The sequence below is a fragment of the Manis pentadactyla genome, chromosome 13, assembly GCF_030020395.1.
Source record: "Manis pentadactyla isolate mManPen7 chromosome 13, mManPen7.hap1, whole genome shotgun sequence".
NCBI lineage: Eukaryota > Metazoa > Chordata > Mammalia > Pholidota > Manidae > Manis > Manis pentadactyla.
Genome location: NC_080031.1, coordinates 85,539,145 through 85,561,905, shown reverse-complemented (window position 1 = coordinate 85,561,905; position 22,761 = coordinate 85,539,145). Strand labels below are relative to the sequence as shown.

The 22,761-nt window shown below is 48.1% G+C and overlaps 1 pseudogene; it reads right to left on the bottom strand.

The window, feature by feature from the left end:
• Positions 1 to 4,126: 4,126 nt before the first annotated feature.
• On the bottom strand, positions 4,127 to 7,515 carry LOC130680268 (protein Shroom1-like; annotated as a pseudogene).
• Between the last annotated feature and the right edge of the window lie 15,246 nt (positions 7,516 to 22,761).

The window sequence follows — 22,761 nt, the reverse complement described above, 5'->3', positions numbered from 1 at the left end:
GATGGAATTGGTGGATTTCACATTTCCAAACATTTGGTGCTGTCGTCTTCTCCAAGCCCATCTGAAGGCATATTCCACAATGCAGTGGAAGTCTGGCCTCTGGGTTGCTGATTTTGTCCACCCTGACCCAAGCAGGTACTCCACTTTACAATTAAGGAAATGGTTAAATAGCACTTTGCAGGTCTTTCAGACTCAGCTTTCCTGATTTGGATACTGACCTATGTGAAAGGAACACAGAGCCCCGAAATGTCACTCTTGAGGGGAAAAAAAGAGCCTTTTAAGTCAAAACTCATCTGTGAGAATAAAACCAGCCAAGGAGGAATGACTAAAGGTAACAAAGGCAAGGTCTTTCCATGTCTCTGTGGACCAGGCCTACTGGTTCTCTTCCAAGCAACCAAGCAAGTCTGAGGAATCACATAAAGTGGCCTGAAAAATGAATCACAAATATAAAAATTCAGTTTACAACAGGTGCAAATGATCTGAGATTTGCCACTATGATTTAGAAATAAAGAAAGTCCCTTTGACCTTGGAGAGGAGTGGGCTTAACAAGTTGCAGGCCTGAGAAAGAAGAGGCCCCTTTTCCTTCCCCTGGGCTGGTAAGCAAGAACAAGACATGATTTGTTCCAGTCTTAACTGCAAAAGATTGGTATCTGTATCTGGGCAAAGTCCCTTTACAGCCACTCTGGTCGGCCCATCCCCCTCATGTCCTATAGCTCCTGCCTACACAGACACTCCTCTTCTTTACTGATGATGATACACTGGGGAGACACCAGGGGGCACAGGAGCCAGACTGGTGCGCTGAGCCTAATGGAAGGGGCTGATGCACGTGGCTACCACCACCATGACAGGGACAGTTACAAACATAAAGGATCATAGGGTTCAGAGTGCAGTGTGAGTTACAATAGGTAACACAACATAACATAACACAGATTACAGAGGGTTTTTAATTTTATATTTATTTAATAATGTGGCTTTAAAAAACACAAAAGGCCTTCTTTCTACCCTGACCTCTCCCAAATTTAAGATACTGAGATAGGAATAAATGGCCCTCCTACTGCTTTTTCCCATATTCGGGACACATCATAGAATCTGGACACAAAAAAGAATTCAGGACACATGATAAAACCCCTGCTATAAATATACATTTTACATTTGATTTTCCTGATGCTTATAGGCAAACTGCAGGGTCACTGGAAGAACTGATTCAATGGCCTTACTGGCAGCAGGGCACCAAAATTTAAAGCAGTCTGGGTAACTGGATGTCATTGGCATCCTTATTCTGTTTGCTCACCCTATAAGCTAATCACTTAAAATATTAAAGTAGAGACTGTTCAGATGTACAAGTGTAAAGATTTAAGGTGATTTTTATTTGAGGAATTTTTCCTTTTATTTATTAAATATTCAGAACATTGATTTTAAGCAATTGGTGATCTAATTTTGCAGAGTAAATGAGCACAAACTTTAGAAGCAGACAGCCTGGGGTTCGGGTTTGAGCTCAGCCAATTATTAACTGTGACCTTGGGCGCTTCTTTTGTATAGATCAGAGACTAAAGCCTATTAAGCACTGTCAATAAACTTTGCTTGTACAAGCAATTCCTTTTTTTAATATAAATGAACAGTATTTTATTAGTTTTACATATTTTCAAGTTAAGGTATTATTGATATACAATTTTACGAAGGTTTCACATGAGCAACATTGTGATTTCAACATTCACCCATAGTATCAAGTCCCCTCCCCCGACCCCACTGCAGTCATTGTCCATCAACTACTTGTCTTCTCCCTGCTGTACTGCCTTCCCCGTGACCAACCTACATTCTGTGTGCTAATCTTAATGCCCCTTGACCCCCTTCTCCCTCCATCCCCACTGCCTTCCCTTTGGTAACCACTAGTTCCTTCTTGGAGTCTGTGCTGCTGTTTTCTTCCTTCAGTTTCAAGCAATTCCTTTTGAATCAGTATTTAATCCCTTGCCTATTCTTAGTGATCATAATCAGAATGAGTTCAAACCACATAAATCAATAATGATCTTTAAATGGAATCTTCTCCTTCTCCCCTTGAAGACAGGGGATGGTAACAAAATTCTAAGTTGACTAAGGCTCCGCTATCTATAAGTTAATGGCAATAATTTTTCCAAGGGACCCAAAAATTTGTCATGAAAGAGCTAGGAAAATAAAATAGAAAAGTAGCTACTGGAATGAAAATTGCAACAAAGGGAATATGACTTTAACAGTGAAAACAGGACATATAATGCAAGTTCTATTTCTAAGCAGTCCGGGGAATTGGATGTCATTGGCATCCTTATTCTGTTGGCTCACACTGTAAGCTAATCACTTAAATTATTAAAGTAGAGAATGTACAGATGCACAAGTGTAAAGATTTAAGGTGATTTTTATTTGAGGAAGTTTTCCTTTTATTTATTAAATTTTCAGAACATTGATTTTAAGCAATTGGTGATCTAATTTTGCACAGTAAATGAGCACAGACTTCAGAATCAGACAGCCTGGGGTTCGGGTTTGAGCTCAGCCAATTATTAACTGTGACCTTTGGCTCCCCTCCCTATCTGTCCCCACCGCCCTAGCTTGATGACCCTCACCACCTTTTCCAGCGACCCTGAGATCAACCCCTCCAAGACTCCCTCCTCCCTCTGTTCACCACAAGCACTGGTAACTGCAGGCAATAAAGAAACATGGGTTATGAAATAATGTGTGTGTGGTCTAATTCTATGTGTATAGAATGGTATATAGGACTGTGAATATATTTACGGATGTATACAGAAAACCCCCACACAGAATAAACCTAACAATTTTGAAAGTGGTTCTCTAACATGTTCTCTAGTCTTTATATTTTAGAAACTATTGAGAATTAGGAAAATATTATTTTACAATCTGAAGATAATTAAAACTACTTTTAAAAAAGAAATAATAAGAAAGAAAGCTTTCAGTGACATTCTACTGCAAATAGGAAAAAGACCAAACTGGAATTTAAGGTAATCCAGTCATGACCCCAGATTACTCTTTCAGCATTATCTTCTCCCTAGACTTGCAGCTACAAATACTAAAGCAGATTTTCACATGCATATTTGAGAACTTAACATTGATGCTGTGTACACAGGGCTGATGCACAAATAAAGGGGAGTATGAGTCATGTTTATACCACTCCAGCCCCTAATTCCTGACTCCCAACCCTAGCCCGTCCCCAGATCAGCATCTCTAGCACACAAGTGGAGCTGCCTCTCCGGGTTCTCATCCCGTGCATGGTAGGCCTCCAAGTCCCCTAAGCCTGAGCTTCAGCTCCCAGCCCCAACTGCCTCCTCAAGCCTGGGGGACCCAGTGGGGTTTCCAAAGGAGAGTTGGATAAACTCCGTTTTCATAACATAATTGAAAGAGGAAGAAAGTTCTTTCTGGGTCTTGGAATGAATGTACTGGAAAATCCGAGTGTACTGGACATTTGTCAGGGTTATTAGGCAGCAAAGTAACTGAACCTGTTTTCCATTTGGGGAAATTCTCTATCCCTGGAGTCTTGAAGGGAAGCAGTACCCTACTGCCACTGTGGGCCTGTGGGCTTGGGTAAGAACAGCAAAGGAGAACTGGACTCCGCCAACCAGGCCTAGGCTTCTGTTGTGTGACAGTCACTGAAACAGTTAGGAATTGGGGCATGGGGTCAATAGCGTTGAGGGCCCAGCATCCCCCCGATTCCTCCTGTCTTCAGGCCTATTTTCTCCAGTCTTCCTAGCAACTGCCATCCCTCTTCTGCTCTAGTCAGGCACAGTTTGGATCTATAGTTTGTAAACAAGATAGCTTCAGATCTTTCCACATTACTGAGAGAGAAGAAAAGGTCATTTTGCAACTTAAATTGAAATACAACTCTTGACTTCATTCCCTCCAACCAACCCTGACCAGGCCTCTCATCACAAAAAGGGGAAATACTAGTTTTTAAATCCATAAATTAATTACCAAATAATCCGTAAGTCCTAGGTGGAGCCACAGGAGAACACCTGGAAGACGCATTCTGGGAAGGCCAGGCCTGGGTCTTCCCCTCCCCCGAGGGAAAAGAGCCAGGAAACCAGCGTCTGTCCCAGTCATGTTGGTAAGAGGCAGGTGCCATGCTCCCCACCCCCAAGGCCTGCAACTAGGTGAGGGGAGCTGGGGAGGAGGGAGGTTTATCAGAAGGGCGGGTTCCTGGGGGCCAGGTCCGCCTGTAGGGTGGGGGAGGATGGCTAACGTTGCTCCTGACCTCCTGACGGTGTCAAGTTGATCCTGGAGTCGGACCCACTTGTCCAAGCTGCGCTGCTGGGCCAGGACCGTGGCTTTGCCCACCAGCAGGGCACTGTAGGCGTGCAGCTCTGCAGTTGACAGGGCCTGCACCAGCACCTCCCGCAGGGCCCGCTCGCACCGTGCCACGTGCCTCTTCAGCTCCTTGGCATCTTCCTGCTGCTGCTCCAGGAGCCCCAGTTGCTGCAGGAGAGAGGCCTGGAGCTGCATGGAGAGGGCACTGTGAGTGGGTCGGGGGTGCCAGCCAGAGCCAGCAGGCCCATTACCACCCTTTAACCCCTAGCCTGAACTAGTTACCTGTTCATCAGGGTCACAGTCTGCAACAGCCCGAGCCAGGGCACCGCGCACGCGGTCCAGGCGACTGCCAAGCAGTAGAAGGAGGCCAAGCACCCGCTCTAGGTCAGCCATGAACCCGCTGAACCGCTCTAGCTCATGGGGTGCACAGGCCTGGCCCACTGCAGCCTCCAGAGCAGCCCCACGCCTGGCCCACTCCGGGGCCGCCCCCTGCAGCTGTTCCTGCTCAGCCTGAAGGACCTGCAGCATCTTTTGGAGGAGGTGAGCTAGCTCCACCTGCAGGGAAAACGGGGGTACTTAAAGCTGGGGCCAGGGCCCAGACTTACACAGACTCTGGGCTCTTGCCCCACCCAGCATCCAGCAGCCCTTCCACACTCACTTTCTTGACTTGGATGCTGTTATTTGGCTCAGGGAGACCCTGGCCACATGGCAGGTCAGGTACAGGGTGGGTACTAAGGTTTTCAGGCCTTGTCTCCTCCTGAGAGGTTGGCAGGAGCTGGGTGGAGCTAAAGAGATAGCTGGGGACAAGGCCAGAGCTCCCTGGGTTGTCCTGCCCCAGACTGCAGGGACAATCCCGAGTCCCTGGTGACCCCCTCACTCACCCTGCCTCGGAAGGACCAGCAGCCTCCTCTCCAATCTCCCCACAATCTGGCCTCATTGCAGCCCTGACCTCAGTTAAAGGAATCAGCCCATCTAGAAGCCCCACAGGTGGGGACAGGAGTTAATAGTGTCACTCAGAGAGGGATTCAGTCTGGCCAGCTCCTGAACCAGTTCCTCGAGGCGCAGACTGGACCATGTTGACCTGGAACCAGGCTGGCCAGTGCCCCAAGCTAGGGCAATGTGGGAGGGAGTCTCTGGCGAATCATTGCCTGGAGGTCCCAGGGTATCAACTGGGAAAGATTTGAAAGGCTCATTCTCTGCAGCAGTGTGGGGGTCAGTAGTTAGCAGTCCAGTGTGGTCAAAGGTTGGGATGTCACCATTTGCAGTTTCTGGGGGGCTATAGCAGGACCTGTACACACCCACAGAACCATCTATCCCCTACCAGCAGTCATCTATTGCTACAATCTCTGGGTGTCTGTTGAGGGAGTACTCTTGGAGGACTGCAGCATGGTCAGCTCGTTGGCCCAAGCCAGCTCCATACTGCTGGTCAGAGGCATGTACACTGGAAGTGAAAGAGACATTGAATTAGAAAAAGCTCTGGCCAAGACAAGTGGTGGCTTCCAAGGGCCACCTGCCCCCACCCAGTCCCTTCACCTAGGTTCCCAGGCTTCACCTAGGAGAGAGTTCCCTGCCCTTCAGGCATTATGTAGACATGTGGAAAGGGAAGGTCTCACTCTGCTTGGAAGCAAGAGGGAACTCACTTGGTTGGGAGCCTTGGGGGCACATGAGAGTCTGGAAGTGACCTCATCCTGACCAGCGGGGCTTCTTCCAGGAAAACTTCATTATCAGGAAGGGGTGGGGGCCAGGCAGACTCCATATAGCTCTCTGAGACCCTCTGCACACGCGCAGGACTGCTCTGGAGGCCCTCTGCAGGACATGCCACTGCAGCTTCCTTCTGATTCAGGACTCTGGAAGCAGGGACCCCATCCTGACCACAGTGACCAGGAAGGAAGCTCTTGGTGCTGCACCAGAGAGACAATAGGGCGTTGTGAGGGGAGTAGGGGATGTAGTTTGCAAAAGACAGTAAGGAAGCTCAAACTGAGGGTAGGTGGGAAGCCCTCTCCTTTCCTGCTGGGTGAGAGCTGTGAAAGCCGCCTCCCAGTTTTCAGCCCCCAGAGTGGTCTCTCTCTCTCTCTCTCTCTCACCTGCAAAGTCTGGTCTTAAACAATGGTCTGGGGGTTTCTGCTCCTTGGGGAACAGCCTGGAAAGGCAAACGGATGAAATATGGCTCAAGTTTTCAGTCTCCCAGATGCACCCCACCCCAAGCCTGCTGCACCCTCTATCTTCCCTACCTGGATAATGGGCATGCCCTCTCCTGGTCCTCCCCAGGGAGCCAAGACTTCACCTGAAGGGCTTCGACTCTGACAGCGAGGCCTGTAGGCAACACTGAGCTTTAAGGACCCAGGATTTGGGTCTTCTATGCCAAGGGTCTGGGGCTCAGACAAACCTTCGAACTCGGCCAGTACTCCATGCTCCTGGGGCTCCTGATGCTCCTGGGGCCTGGGAAGGCAGAAGCTGGAGCAGGCCTTGCCGCCGCCTTCCCCGACCAACCCACCACCGCCCCGACCCACGCGATCCAGCCTCCCTGGCTCAGAGAAACACCACTTCCGCTGCTGCTTGGCGAGGTCTCCGCGCCCACCAGTTTGTGGCGCGGAAGCCCCAGAGCGCGCCGATTCCACTTCCCCGCCCGGGTGGCTGAGCGATGCGGGGCGCGGGTGCTCCGCCGGGGGCCGAGCGGGTGCGGAGGGCCGACGGCGGGCTGGCGGGCTCATGCGGAGCTCCTTGCGCTGGAACGACGTCTCCCAGAGCACTCGCCGCTGCGCTCCCTGCAGCCGCTGGCGGTAGGCGGCCCGTGAGGCCGGTGGCCTGCGTGGCTCAGTGGCCAGCGCTGCAGACTTCGCCTCCGCGGTCAGCGGGTACAGGAGCGGGGTGGTCTGCCGGTTGGGCGGCCCGGGGGTCCCCCAGACTTCTGGGGGTCGCGGCCCACTGCGTACCGCGGCTGCGGGCCGGGGCTGCAGGGATGTGTGCAGGACAGCAGTGGGCGCGGCGGGGGCCGGGCCGCCCCACACCACGCGCACGTTCTCCCAGTCGAGGTAAGCAAGGACACCGGTCCCAGGTGACAGCGTGTGTGGCTCGGGATCACTAGAGGCTGTGGAGAAGCAGCTGTAGGCCGAGTCGGCGCATGCAGACAGCCGCCGCAGATCCAAGCTGCGAGTGGACGAGGCTGGGGAGGTGCGGTCATCCCCAGGACCCAGGGCCTCCATGGGCGAATGCTGAGGCTGGCCAGCTCCGTGGGGCCTGGTGGAACACAGCATGAGGGTTAAGGAGCTCTGGGTGAGGGTCAGGACAGTCTGCTGGCTCCTCCAACGTGGACAGCCAGGTTGCTTACACATCCCCTCCCTAGGCACACAATCGTTAGGGCTGGCATTTCCCTCTAGGTCAGCGATGGTATAGGACCACCCAGTGAGCTTAGCTCAGGGACAGGAATTGGTGACTAGCCCATTCTCCCCGCCTTCCCCTCCTCCACCCCCACCCCCACCCCCAGGACCCTCCTGGCCATAAGCCCTGACCTCTACCCTGGCTCCTCCTGGAGCACCGAGAGTGTACCCATGCCTCTTCCCTCCCAACCCTGTCCCACCCAGGCTTCTTCCTGGCTGCTTTCTCAGCCTCTCCGTGTGATCTTTCCCTGATAAACAATGGTCAAGAAGTTCTGAGATCACAGGGGAGCCAAAAGAGGAGGGGGGAAGACCCAGACCTTGTGGCGGGGGCAGCTTCACAGCCTCCCTCTGTCCTTCTGTGCCTGTTATGTTCCAGGTGCTTTCTATAAATATTTATCTTGATCCTCACAACTGCTATCTGCATTTCACAAATGTGGACACTGAGGTTCAGAGGGGGAAATGATTTGCCCAGGAACACACAGCTGGTAAGGGGCAAAGCCCTGCCTGGAAGCTGGGCCTGCCTCCAAGCTTACTGCAGCCAGAACCAACTTCCTAGAAGCAAACCCTGCTGAAGCCAGTTTACTTCTCTACCCAGATGCCTGCAGCCTCCAGCAAAGCCCAAACTCCACCGTGGGAAAGTAACCCCCACCTCCTTCAAAACACTGGCAGGTTCCAGAATATATGGCCTCTATTTCAGAGACTGCCTTTTGTCTAGCTCACCCCCTTCTTCTTCCTGCTACTTTTGCTCCTCCTAGAGAGCAGGACTTAGAGATCTCATCTTCAGGGACCCCTGCAGTGCCCCATCACAGCAGTGGCCACCCTGCATTGTGATTGTTGGCTTGCTTGTGATCCCCTCTTCCTATTCCCACCCCTGAGCTTCCTGCGGACATGCACTGCACTTACTCATCTCTGCACCCTAGTGCCTGGCAAGTAGCAGATGTTGAAATATTTGTTGAATGGCAGACTTGCAGGGAGTAGACAGGGGAGGCTTTGGTGGAGAAGGAAGAGGGCTCTTTTGCTTCTGTCCACTCTTCTCTCCCTATTAGTCTTTTCTAGGGAGGTGAACAGGAGTGAGGCAGTTGCCACCAAGGACACTGACCATATTACTTGTGTATTAATAGGAACTCAAAGATCGGACAAGCACAGCTTAGAGGAGGACTGGCAAGAAACCAGTACCTTCCCAGTTCTGGGAGAGGAGCGAGAGGAGTTGGGTGGGTGTGGCTGGGTCAGGGGTGAGAGAAGCTTTGAGTCTTGGGGACCTGGGTCTCCCTCTAGCCTATGTGCTTGTCTTCCCTGAACTGTTTGGCAGGGGATGCAGAGGAGGGTTAACTGCAGCTGGGGTGGGAACTGAAAAAGCAGGCTCATGTGAGCCATCCAGACACTATTTGGAGCTCAGGATCACCCTCAATTCCCTTCCCTGAGGCCCCAGTACAGTTTGCTGCTCCGGGCAGGTAGGCAGTTAGGGGTGGGAGGATATAGCGTTTCCTAGAAGGGAGAGGCATACCTGTAACATTTCTCAGCCAACCTGGGATCAGAACATTTTGGTGTCGACCACCTGGAGGCATCTTTATGCCAACTAAGGCCAGCCCAGTAGGTTTGTCCTCACACTCAGGTTGGGGAACCTCTTTTCCAAGTGTTTCCATTCTCTGGACTTCGGGAAGATGAGAAGCTACTCTGCGTAGCAGCCCCTAGGGACTTCCTGTAGGAAACCCACCTTAGCTACCCAGACCTAGCTCTCTCCTCCTGTCCTTCTGAGCCCAGCTTGGGAGCATTGCGTACCCTGACTCAGGCCGCCCATGCCTACCCCTGTTGGCTTGCTGCACTTAGAGTCACGGGTGACTGTTCAAATAGCAAGATGTTTCCTCAGAAAAGGCCTTGAAAAATCTTATTTGTGAATCACTGTGTCGACAAAGGATTCTGAGGTCAACAAATAAAAACAGCTTGAATGGATAATGAAAATGTGTATATCTATCTGTTTTCTTATTGACACTAACTTGTCTCAAGGATGCTTTTGCAGTGGTGGCCCCAATAAGCTGATACCCAGGTAGGATGCTCACTTGGTGCCCTTTGCAGAACCAGATGTGCCAGCAAAGTCCAACTCCTTTAGTGTGTTTTGGGCCTCATTAAAAAGATCAAGGAGAGTGTGGGGATGCTCTAGACCGAGTCCTGCCCTCAGTGTCTCTCCACCTCCTTCCGCGGTGGCGGCAGCACCCGCACTCCGTGATGGCAACTTGAGGCTGCACCCGGGGCAGCCCCAGGGTGGTGCTACGCGGAGGGGCTCCACGCCCCGAAGGGGCTGCCCCTATGAGAGCAGCGGCAGCGAGAGGACGCGTGTGCCTCGCACCGTCCGTGCACGGAGAGCGGCGGGGATGGCGACCGTCTCCACCTCCTGGTCCTCCTTCCAGAAAAAATAATCTGAAAGAAAGAAAACAAAGAACAAAATACCCCAGAATACCTAACAGAACACCTACACAGTAGAAGCTGCCTGTTCCTCTGCATCATCAATTCTTCACTCCTTCATGCACAGCTAGTTATGAATGCAGAGCTGACTTACTAACAGCATTTACCACTTCTGGCTATAAATTCAAATATTCGAGAGGGGGTGGAAGATGGCGGCATGAGTAGAGCAGCGGAAATCTCCTCCCAAAACCACATATATCTATGAAAATATAACAAAGACAACCCTTCCTAGAATAAAGACCAGAGGACACAGGACAATATCCAGACCACATCCGCACCTGAGAGAACCCAGCGCCTCGCGAAGGGGGTAAGATACAAGCCCCGGCCCGGCGGGAGCTGAGCGCCCATCCCCCCAACTCCCGGCGGGAGAAGAGCAGGCAGAGCGGGAGGGAGACGGAACACAGGACTGCCGAACACCCAGCCCCAGCCATTCGGGCCCAGACACAGTACGTGCCCAGGGGGCCCTGGATACTAGGAAAACAGGGCAGCAAGAACAGTGAGGGAGCACCGGAGGCTGGGCGCTGGAGGACATAAGAAAAGCGAGCGACCAATTTTTTTTTTTGCTGTTTTGTTTTGGCGAGCGCTTTTTGGAAGTCTTAAAGGGATAGGGACACCAATACTAGGGAAACAGGGCAGCAAGAACAGTGAGTGGGCACCGGTGGCCTGGCACCGGAGGACACCAGAAAAGCGAGCAACCATTTTTTTTTTTTTTTTGCTGTTCTGTTCTGGCGAGCGCCTTTTAGAAGTCTTAAAGGGATAGGGACACCAATACTAGGGAAACAGGGCAGCAAGACAGGTGAGCAGATGCCTGAGGCTGGCACCGGAGAATAAAGAAAAACGAGCGGCCACCTTTTTTTTTTTTTTTTTAATTAAAAAAATTTTTTTTTTTTTCGGTGGTCGTTGTTTTGTTTTGCTGGGTGCTTTTTGGAAGTCTTAAAGGGGCAGAGTGGGACACTTAATCCAGAGGTAGGGAATCCGGGGATCTCTGGGCACCCAAACCCCTGGGCTGCAGGGAGCAGGGAGGCCCCTTACGGAGATAAATAGCCTCCCAGCAGCTCCTGCTCCAACGCGACTCCACCACTTTGGAGCAGCCGCCCGAGCCAGGCCACGCCCACAGCAACAGCGGAGATTAACTCCATAGCAGCCCGGCAGGAAGCAGAAACCCTGTCTGCGCGCAGCTGCGCAGCACAAGCCACGAGAGGTCGCTGTTCTCCCAGGAGAGGAGGGCCACAAACCACCAAGAAGGGAAGTTCTTCCAGCCGTCACTCGTCCCAGCTCTGCAAACTATTCCTATCACCATGAAAAGGCAAAGCTACAGGCCGACAAAGATCACAGAGACCAGAGAAGAAGACAGACCTAACCAGTCTTCCTTAAAAAGAATTCAAAATAAGAATCATAAACATGCTGACAGAGATGCAGAGAAATACGCAAGAGAAATGGGATGAAGTCCGGAGGGAGATCACAGATGCCAGAAAGGAGATCACAGAAATGAAACAAACTCTGGAAGGGTGTATAAGCAGAATGGAGAGGATGCAAGAGGCCATTGATGGAATTGAAAACAGAGAACAGGAACGCATAGAAGCTGACATAGAGAGAGACAAAAGGATCTCCAGGAATGAAACAATATTAAGAGAACTGTGTGACCAATCCAAAAGGAACAATATCCATATTATAGGGGTTCCAGAAGAAGAAGAGAGAGGAAAAGAGATGGAAAGTATCTTAGAAGAAATAATTGCTGAAAACTTCCCCAAACTGGGGGAGGAAGTAATCGAACAGACCACGGAAATACACAGAACCCCCAACAGAAAGGATCCAAGGAGGACAACACCAAGACACATAATAATTAAAATGGCAAAGATCAAGGACAAGGAAAGAGTTTTAAAGGCAGCTAGAGAGAAAAAGGTCACCTATAAAGGAAAACCCATCAGGCTAACATCAGACTTCTCAACAGAAACCCTACAGGCCAGAAGAGAATGGCATGATATATTTAATACAATGAAACAGAAGGGCCTTGAACCAAGGATACTGTATCCAGCACGACTAACATTTAAATATGATGGTGGGATTAAACGATTTCCAGACAAACAAAAGCTGAGGGAATTTGCTTTCCACAAACCACCTCTACAGAACATCTTACAGGGACTGCTCTAGATGGGAGCACTCCTAGAAAGAGCACAGCACAAAACACACAACATATGAAGAATCGAGGAGGAGGAATAAGAAGGGAGAGAAGAAAAAAATCTCCAGACAGTGTATATAACAGCTCAATAAGCGAGCTAAGTTAGGCAGTAAGATACTAAAGAGGCTAACCTTGAACCTTTGGTAACCACGAATTTAAAGCCCGCAATGGCAATAAGTACATATCTTTCAATAGTCACCCTAAATGTTAATGGGCTGAATGCACCAATCAAAAGACACAGAGTAATAGAATGGATAAAAAACCAAGACCAATCTATATGCTGCTTACAAGAAACTCACCTCAAACCCAAAGACATGTACAGACTAAAAGTCAAGGGATGGAAAAACATATTTCAGCCAAACAACAGAGAGAAGAAAGCAGGGGTTGCAGTACTAATATCAGACAAAATAGACTTCAAAACAAAGAAAGTAACAAGAGATAAAGAAGGACATTACACAATGATAAAGGGCTCAGTCCAACAAGAGGATATAACCATTCTAAATATATATGCACCCAACACAGGAGCACCAGCATATGTGAAACAAATACTAACAGAACTAAAGGGGGAAATAGACTGCAATGCATTCATTCTAGGAGACTTCAACACACCACTCACCCCAAAGGATAGATTCACCGGGCAGAAAATAAGTAAGGACATGGAAGCACTGAACAACACAGTAGAGCAGATGAACCTAATAGACATCTATAGAACTCTACATCCAAAACCAACAGGATATACATTCTTTTCAAGTGCACATGGAACATTCTCCAGAATAGACCACATACTAGGCCACAAAAAGAGCCTCAGAAAATTCCAAAAGATTGAAATCCTACCAACCAACTTTTCAGACCACAAAGGCATAAAACTAGAAATAAACTGTACAAAGAAAGCAAAGAGTCTCACAAACACATGGAGGCTTAACAACATGCTCCTAAATAATCAATGGATCAATGACCAAATTAAATATGGAGATAAAGCAATATATGAAAACAAATGACAACAACAACACTAAGCCCCAACTTCTGTGGGACACAGCAAAAGCAGTCTTAAGAGGAAAGGAAAGTATATAGCAATCCAAGCATATTTAAAAAAGGAAGAACAATCCCAAATGAATGGTCTAATGTCACAATTATCGAAATTGGAAAAAGAAGAACCGATGAGGCCTAAGGTCAGCAGAAGGAGGGACATAATAAAGATCAGAGAAGAAATAAATAAAATTGAGAAGAATAAAACAATAGCAGAAATCAATGAAACCAAGAGCTGGTTCTTCGAGAAAATAAACAAAATAGATAAGCCTCTAGCCAGACTTATTAAGAAGAAAAGAGAGTCAACACAATTCAACAGTATCAGAAACAAGAAAGGAAAAATCATGACGGACCCCACAGAAATACAAAGAATTATTAGAGAATACTATGAAAACCTATATACTAACAAGCTGGGAAACCTAGGAGAAATGGACAACTTCCTAGAAAAATACAACCTTCCAAGATTGACCCAGAAAGAAACAGAAAATCTAAACAGACCAATTACCAGCAACGAAGTTGAAGTGGTAATCAAAAAACTACCAAAAACAAAACCCCCGGGGCCAGATGGATTTACCTCGGAATTTTATCAGACATACAGGGAAGACATAATACCCATTCTCCTTAAAGATTTCCAAAAAAATAGAGGACGAGGGGATACTCCCAAACTCATTCTATGAAGCTAACATCACCCTAATACCAAAACCAGGCAAAGACCCCACCAAAAAAGAAAACTACAGACCAATATCCCTGATGAACGTAGATGCAAAAATACTCAACAAAATATTAGCAAGCCGAATTCAAAAATATATCAAAAGGATCATACACCATGACCAAGTGGTGTTCATCCCAGGGATGCAAGGATGGTACAACATTCGAAAGTCCATCAACATCATCCACCACATCAACAAAAAGAAAGACAAAAACCACATGATCATCTCCATAGATGCTGAAAAAGCATTTGACAAAGTTCAACATCCATTCATGATAAAAACTCTCAGCAAAATGGGAATAGAGGGCAAGTACCTCAACATAATAAAGGCCATCTATGATAAACCCACAGCCAACATTATATTGAACAGTGAGAAGCTAAAAGCATTTCCTCTGAGATCGGGAACTAGACAGGGATGCCCACTCTCTCCACTGTTATTTAACATAGTACTGGAGGTCCTAGCCATGGCAATCAGACAAAACAAAGAAACACAAGTATTCCAGATTGGTAAAGATAAAGTTAAACTGTCACTATTTGCAGATGACATGATACTGTACATAAAAAACCCTAAAGACTCCACCCCAAAACTACTAGAACTGATATCGGAATACAGCAAAGTTGCAGGATACAAAATCAACACACAGAAATCTGTGGCTTTCCTATACACTAACAATGAACCAACAGAAAGAGAAATCAGGAAAACAACTCCATTCACAATTGCATCAAAAAAAATAAAATACCTAGGAACAAACTTAACCAAAGAAGTGAAAGACTTATACTCTGAAAACTACAAGTCACTCTTAAGAGAAATTAAATCGGACACTAACAGATGAAAACTCATCCCATGCTCGTGGCTAGGAAGAATTAATATCGTCAAAATGGCCATCCTGCCCAAAGCAATATACAGATTTGATACTCCCCTATGAACTACCAACAACATTCTTCAATGAACTGGAACAAATAATTCAAAAATTCATATGGAAACACCAAAGACCCCAAATAGCCAAAGCAATCCTGAGAAAGAAGAATAAAGTAGGGGGGATCTCACTCCCCAACTTCAAGCTCTACTATAAAGCCATAGTAATCAAGACAATTTGGTACTGGCACAAGAGCAGAGCCACAGACCAATGTAACAGACTAGAGAATCCAGACATTAACCCAGACATATATGGTCAATTAATATTTGATAAAGGAGCCATGGACATACAATGGTGAAATGACAGTCTCTTCAACAGCTGGTGCTGGCAAAACTGGACAGCTACATGTAGGAGAATGAAACTGGACCATTGTCTAACCCCATATACAAAAGTAAACTCAAAATGGATCAAAGAACTGAATGTAAGTCACGAAAATATTAAACTCTTGGAAGAAAACATAGGCAAAAACCTCTTAGACATAAACATGAGTGACCTCTTCTTGAACATATCTCCCCGGGCAAGGAAATCAACAGCAAAAATGAATAAGTGGGACTATATTAAGCTGAAAAGCTTCTGTACAGCAAAAGACACCATCAATAGAACAAAAAGGAACCCTACAGTATGGGAGAATATTTTTGAAAATGACACATCCGATAAAGGCTTGATGTCCAGAATATATAAAGAGCTCACACGCCTCAACAAACAAAAAACAAATAACCCAATTAAAAAATGGGCAGAGGAACTGAACAGACAGTTCTCCAAAAAAGAAATACAGATGGCCAATAGGCACATGAAAAGATGCTCCACATCACTAATTATCAGAGAAATGCAAATTAAAACTACAATGAAATATCACCTCACATCAGTAAGGATGGCTGCCATCCAAAAGACAAACAACAACAAATGTTGGCGAGGCTGTGGAGAAAGGGGAACCCTCCTACACTGCTGGTGGGAATGTAAGTTAGTTCAACCATTGTGGAAAGCAGTATGGAGGTACATCAAAATGCTTAAAAAGATCAAGGAGTTTTCACACTGTGTGGCTGCAGGGAGCATCATGCGGTCCAGCCAACCCCTGTGGCTGGTGGTGGCCAAAACCCAGGCGTCTTAGCATAAGGTTAGGCTCTGAGTGAGCTGGGCTGCAGAGCCAGTTCCTGCACACAACAGAAGTCCAGAAGCTGGAGCTCAAAGAGCTCTTTAGGCCTTTGCCAAAGCTCGCCAGAGCAGGGGGACAGCATGGAATCCCTGCTAGAAAATGACTGGGGTCGTGCTGTGTGTGTGTGTGGTGGGGGGCATCTGAGATATATTTGCCACCTCAATGAAACAGCAAGAGAAGAAAAGGAGACAAAAATGACTCCAGAGTTCAGAGCTGGGGGCCAGGGAGTTGGAGGTGCCAGTTTCAGGAAGGAGGGAGCTCAGATGGGGACTGGTCAAGGGGCCCACTGCTCAACTGGTCTGGGGCCTGTGGGCTTGGCACTGCTTGTGGCAAGTCTGGCAGCAGTTGGGAATTTGGCATGTGGCTCTAGACCTCAGCAAAGATGTTGGACCAAGTGGGTAAAACTACATCAAAGCAATGGGAGCATATCCAGGTAAGGCGACCAGAAAGGTGGACAGCCTCAAATGATCGGGAATAATCATAAATTAAATCACACCTCTTTCAAAAGCCACCTCACATCCCACGTCACCCCACATCACAACTGTGGAGGGGTTGCCACCTCTCACAGATGGGCTTCCCTCAAGTAGGAGGCTTACTGTGGGGACGCTACCTGCACTGCAGTCTCCCCGCCACTCTAGAGTTTCTGGACCCAGACCGGCATTTGGGGGAAGCCCCGCGGCTCTCCCAGTCCCCTCTGGGCCCCCCGTTCTCTCGTCCTGTCACCGCCGGTCCCGCACCCCGTGCAGCATCGCTCCAGCCCACATGCAGAGTGTCCAGAGGCTCTCGCTCTGTGCCGCGCGCAGAAAATTCGAGATGCTGGCCGCATACGTACGGGGTGAAGAGGACCACATACCTGGGGCTTCAAGCTCTGAGAGGCAAGGCGGTCGAGGGAGGGGAGGGGCTCCGGCCTGGCCACCGCAGGGGGCGGCAGAGGCACTCGGGGCGGCGGGACAGCAGGGCTTGGAGCCGCCAGGAGGGCGGATGGCCGCGGCGCGGGGCACTTCTCGGCCTTTCGGGCTGGGTTCACCGTCGGGCAAAGAGGTGACAGTAGGGGACAGCGCGATGGGAGGGCCGAAGGGCGCGACCGGCGGGCGCGTTGGGAGGCCGCCCGGAGCGCCCCCCGCAGGCCGGCTGTCCGGCAGGGCCCCGAGCCCTCTGGGAGCGCAGACACCAGCGCTGCGTCCAGCACCTCGGGACCGCGCGGCGCCCGGGACCCCGCAGCCCGGCCCGCACTGCCAGGCGCCCCGCCTCGTCGCGTACCTGCGCTCCCGGCCGGGACGCGCGGCGGAAAGCCGGCGCCGCGCCGTGACAGCAGGGCCCCGGGCTCCGGCGCCAGACCCCACCCCCAACCTCCAGCCGCCGCGGGGGGTTGGGGGGCGCCACGTCCAGCCCCGGGGGCGGGGGCGGCGGCGCTGCCCACGTGGGGCCCAGAGGTGGCCACTGGTTCCCCCGCCGGCACAGAGCTGTGGCTCCCGGCAGGGGGAGCGGGAGAGGATGGGGAGGACGGCGGCCTCGGACCCCCCCGTCCGCCTCCGGCGCCGGCCGGCCGCGCAAGTCCCCAGCGCAGGCTCCAGACGGCCAACCCATTCTTTTCAAGCCTGGCCAAGGAAACAGACCCTCCTGATACCTCTGCACCCCTTGACCAGCTCTCCCTCCAGCTGCTCCGTTTCCAAAACTCTTCCAACCCTTGCACTCCCATTTCTGAGGCCTCTCTTTCCATCTCAATCCCTACCCCGTATAGTCTAGGCCCTTCGGACCAGCCACCTGACCCAGGGAGCCGGGTGGGAAGGGGAGGGCGCTGTTGGGTGTTCATTCCAGCTGCTTTCACGAGGCTCTTGGGTGCTGGACGAATGCGTATCTCCTATGGCTTGGAGAGGGTTCTCTTCCGCCTTACAGTTTGGCTCTCACTGTCTTCCTTGGGGATCTTCAGACCTCAAAGAGTGCTCTGAATTCACCTACGACGGTGCTTTCCTCTCTGCCGTGTCCTCAGCCTTCCCGGACCCCACTTCCCAAAACTCTATCCTATGAGTACTGGCTAGTTCTCTGCTGTTGGTGTGGGATGCCCTCAACTCTCCCGTAGAATCAGCATGCCCGGGAGCAGGGACCGTGTCCCCCACCTTGGCATCCTTGGCTGATGAGGTTTGCTGGGACAATAAGCAGGACCCAGAACTGAGGTGGGTGTCAGGGCTGCCAGTTTCTGGGGACACTGAGAGCCTAGGAAACTCTGTCTCCTTGGATCTTCAGGGGATGGAGACAGTGGGTACCTGAGCCTGGCTTCTGATTGGTGCCCTACTGGCTCTGTTACTTCTTCAAACACATGGGGACCCAGGCATCAGCTTCAGCTGGAACCGGGGCTCTGGACTCTAAAACACAATAGCTCAGCATCTCCTGGCTTTCAAAGCCTACCCTTTAAGATCCTGATCCACATGATTGGTCTCACAATAGCAGGAACACAACCCAGCAACCAAGAAGCCAATTCAAAATTGCTCAAGTTTTTAATTTATACTTAAACTTTTATATTAAGAAAAACGTATTTCTTGAAAACCATGATGCAGACACAGGGTCTTATCAATTCATATTAACCTACTCTGCCTTCCTGCCCTGTTACTTCCTTTGCATACACTATAGAAACTCTCTACCTAATTTTCAGAAAACTGAAATCCTGCCCACCCTCGTTTCTCCTTGCCTCCTCTCTTTTGAGAAAGAGAAAAGCAGCCCCTGACATCTGGAAGTTGGCCTATACTATCAGCTAGACCTTGCTGTTGCTAGGAGCTGACCTGACATCCACAGCCAAGACCTTGGAGTTCTCCTGTTGCACACAAACAATTCCATGGGACATTACCGTCAGACAAGGGCAGCTGCAAGGATGATGGACCGTGGCTGCAAAAATAAGACCGCTCTGTAATCATATTTTGCTGGGAGCCATGCTACTCAAGCTGTGTGGTGAAGCTCAAGCTGGAAGAAGACCCCCACAAAGCAGGGGCTTTCGCAGCTGGCTCCCCCTATTACCTACCCTGATTTTGCTTTTTCTATTATACTATTGGCTTTGCTTTTACCTGCATTTTTTGCTAAGGGTTAACTAACCTTTGCTGAGCAGTGTGGAAAGGATGAGAACATACGTTTCCCAGGAGCTTTTCAGGACAGTGCTCCTGAAGAATGGAACACGCAGGGGCCAAATGGCGATCTTGGCATAAAGTACCGAAACCTACTGTTAGTCAAACATTGACCACCCCATTTCCACTGAGATTACCCCCCTTTTTTATTATTACAATGCTAGTGAAACTAGTGATGGCAAGTTTTCTAGAAATAGAGTTATGAGAGAATGTTGAATACAGTAACCCTGTCTGACACTTAATCTTCTCATGTGTCATAGTTTTTTTTTCTTCTTTCTTAATTACAGCCATTTACTACACTTTGTGCCTTATATGTGAGATTACCAAATACCATAATTTTCCAGGAAGTAAAGATACCTCAAGACAAGTGCTGGGCATAGAAGCCACGGAGCATAAATCTGCAAAGAAGTGAAAAACTAACCTTTTCAAAGAATATTACTTCTCTCTCACCAGCTTTACATCTCCCTGTATGGCCCCGTAAGATGGCTGGTTAGCCAGAGACGGCTAAGATTCCTCAAGGGAGGAACAACTTAAGACAGGCACAGTCACAGGGGGGCCATCAGGTGAGAAAATGGGGGCCAACAGAGGTGAGGCTTAGAACCTAACCCCCCCAGTTTTGAGAGAAATTGTCTACATCCGTGGATGTTTTGTTGCCTTTGTTCAGCTTGGATTAATACGTGGTCTGTAGGCACAAACCTGATCATCTACACCTGCCTTCTTACAGTTCTAAATCATGCTTTCTATCTATATCTTGCATCTACCTACTACATCAACATTTTATTAGAATCACATATCAAGTGTAAAATCAAATGAATAATCGTACATTGTATTTGACGTGATTATTTATGGTTTAATGTCTGTAGTTATAACAGAAACAGTTTCTATGATCTGAATTCCCTTGCATTGTTCACCATGTAAGAACTTGTTTAGTCCCTGCAGTAGTGGAGTCATGGAGACCTGTGTAGCATATGTCAGGGAGATTTTGGTATCCACACACAAGAAAGAGAAATGTAGATAAGAAGGGGAAATTTAGTTTGCTGCCTACTGTGCCCTGTAAAGGGGTGTATAATGAAGATAGGAGTTTATGATTTTAGATTGATTATAAATTTATTAAAGCTGCTAAGAATATTTTTGTGGGAAAGAATCCTAGCTAACTGTGGCACTAGGTGACCTGTATTTCACCCTAAGCTGATAGACTCCATAGTCGCTGCTACATACTGCACGCTCCTACGGTCACATGCACTACTTAGAAACTGCATTGCATAGAAACTTAAAACACAATAGAGTCCATGTTGATCGGAAAAGTTTCGGTCAAGGAACAGAAAAACAATCACCTGTCTAACACTTGACCAACCATGAATAGATTAGAAAGGTAAAGAAAGGAAAAAGCTTGCCTATACCTATTCAACTGCCTATACCAATTAATCTACAGAACAATAAAAAATGATCATATCCTTGTGAAAAATGGTATAAATAAAGCTGTCATAGGCACTTTGTCGAGAGACCACCTCCATCTGACTCCATGTCCTGTCTCTCCATACGCCGACTCCGTCCTGCGCCTTCAGGCATCCCACCCCTAGGCTGGAGCTGGACTCCCGCAATATTTGAACACAAACTGTGAACATTGTCCAAGTCACAGAAATGACCAAACATCTTGCTGTCCTGGCTAACATGAGAGACTACTGTTTCTGTACCAATTGCAGCATTAACTTTGTCTTTTTAAATAAGATGTATTAATATAACCAATCATACAATCACACTTGCTTCCTGATGGCATCAAACACGAAGAAAAGTCCTTCTCACTCTCTCCCAAGTCACTAACACAAGTCCAAATTTTCTAAGTCCTTTCTAATGCCCTCTTCCTGAAATGCCCCATGGTTCTCCATGCTGTGTGTTCACGCTGACTGCCGTACACCCGGTTTGTTCAACCACAGGTGTGTGCCTGGGGGTCTTTGACTGGAGGGCATTGGCATTTCCTATCTCTTTATTACAAAAGCCCAGAGACTCTTGGAGGAACGGAAGGGTAAGGAACTCCCGCAAACTTGGAGTCTCCTTTAGTGGTGGTGGTGGTGGGGAACAGGCTGTGGTGAGGGTGGAGACATGCACATATGTCATGTTCCATGCTACATAAAAAGATGCCTGTGCCCCTCTGTAGTTCAGTACTTTCCCAGGCCTGGGAGACTTGTTTCAAAGCCCACTCCACATGGTTTGGCACTTATAATCTGAACTAATGAAACCGTACCAAAGCAACTGCCCACCTCACTAACCCCTGTGGTTTCTTGCTCTGATTCTCATTCTCTCTGGTGGATTTCAGTGATTTGATGTAACAATGGTTTGAATATTAAAGACGACCTTTGTTTAGAGCACTGGGCTAAGTGCTCTACATATCTTTTTAACCTTGTTATTCCTGAGAAATAGGTATCATTGTAACCCCATTTTACAAGTGAGAAAACTAAGACATGGAGAATTTAAATATCTTGTCAAGGTCAAACAGCTCATAAGCAGTAGAGGCAAAATTTGACCCCATGGTGGTTGGTTCCAAAGGCTATTTTCACATGACAGGTGAAAACAGCTACAAGTTGTGGACATCCATGCAGGCTTCCTGAGAAAGTAGGATTTGGACTTCAGTTTGAACAGGACTAGAAATTGAGTTGGGAAGATGAGAAATGAGCTGCAGCAAGACCCCAATCAAGACTTCCTTCTGTGTGCCAACAGTCCAACATGTGCCTGAGCTAAATTTCATATATGGTTTCCAGAGCTTTATTGTAGATGGCTTATAAAAACATTTCTTACTATAGGTACCTTTTCAAGGTACACCTTGATTTTTTATTTGATGTTTTATCTTGGAGCTCATTGACTGTCAGTACACAGAGCTGTATCATTCATTCTAACAGGAGCATAGTAATCCATTGCATGGGCATAAATAAATTGGATTATTTAACCTAATCCCCTATTGGACATTTGGGTTAATTCAGTTTTTTGCTATTACTAGTTCTATAATAAATGGCCTTGATCATGTATCTTTGCTCACATTTGGAAGTCTATATGATAAATGCCTACAAGATGAATTGGAAGTGGGTCCTCCTGTGTCAGTCACCCCAGCTGACACCATATTGATCAGAGAACTGCCCAACCCAGTCCTTCCTCAATTTCTGAACCTCAAAACCATGAGCCAAATAATTGTGAATGTGTAAGCCGCTAAGTTTTGGGGTAGTCTGTTACACAGTAATAGATAACTGTGACAGGGTATGCAAATTTTTAATTTTGGTTGATCTTGTTAAATTTCTTACAAAGAAGTTGTACCAATTTACATTCCCATAAATATATGAGTACCCAGTTTTCTACATCCTCACTAAAACTGTGCACTGTCAAACTTCATGTCTGAAATCTGAAAGGTGAAAATAGTATCTCATTGTTTTAATTTACATTTTTTAAATAAATGAAATTACACATCATTTTGTGCATTTAAAAGCCATTTGTCTTAATTTCTGTGATCTGTCCATTTCCTTTGCCCATTTATCTATTAGACCATTCGTCATTTTC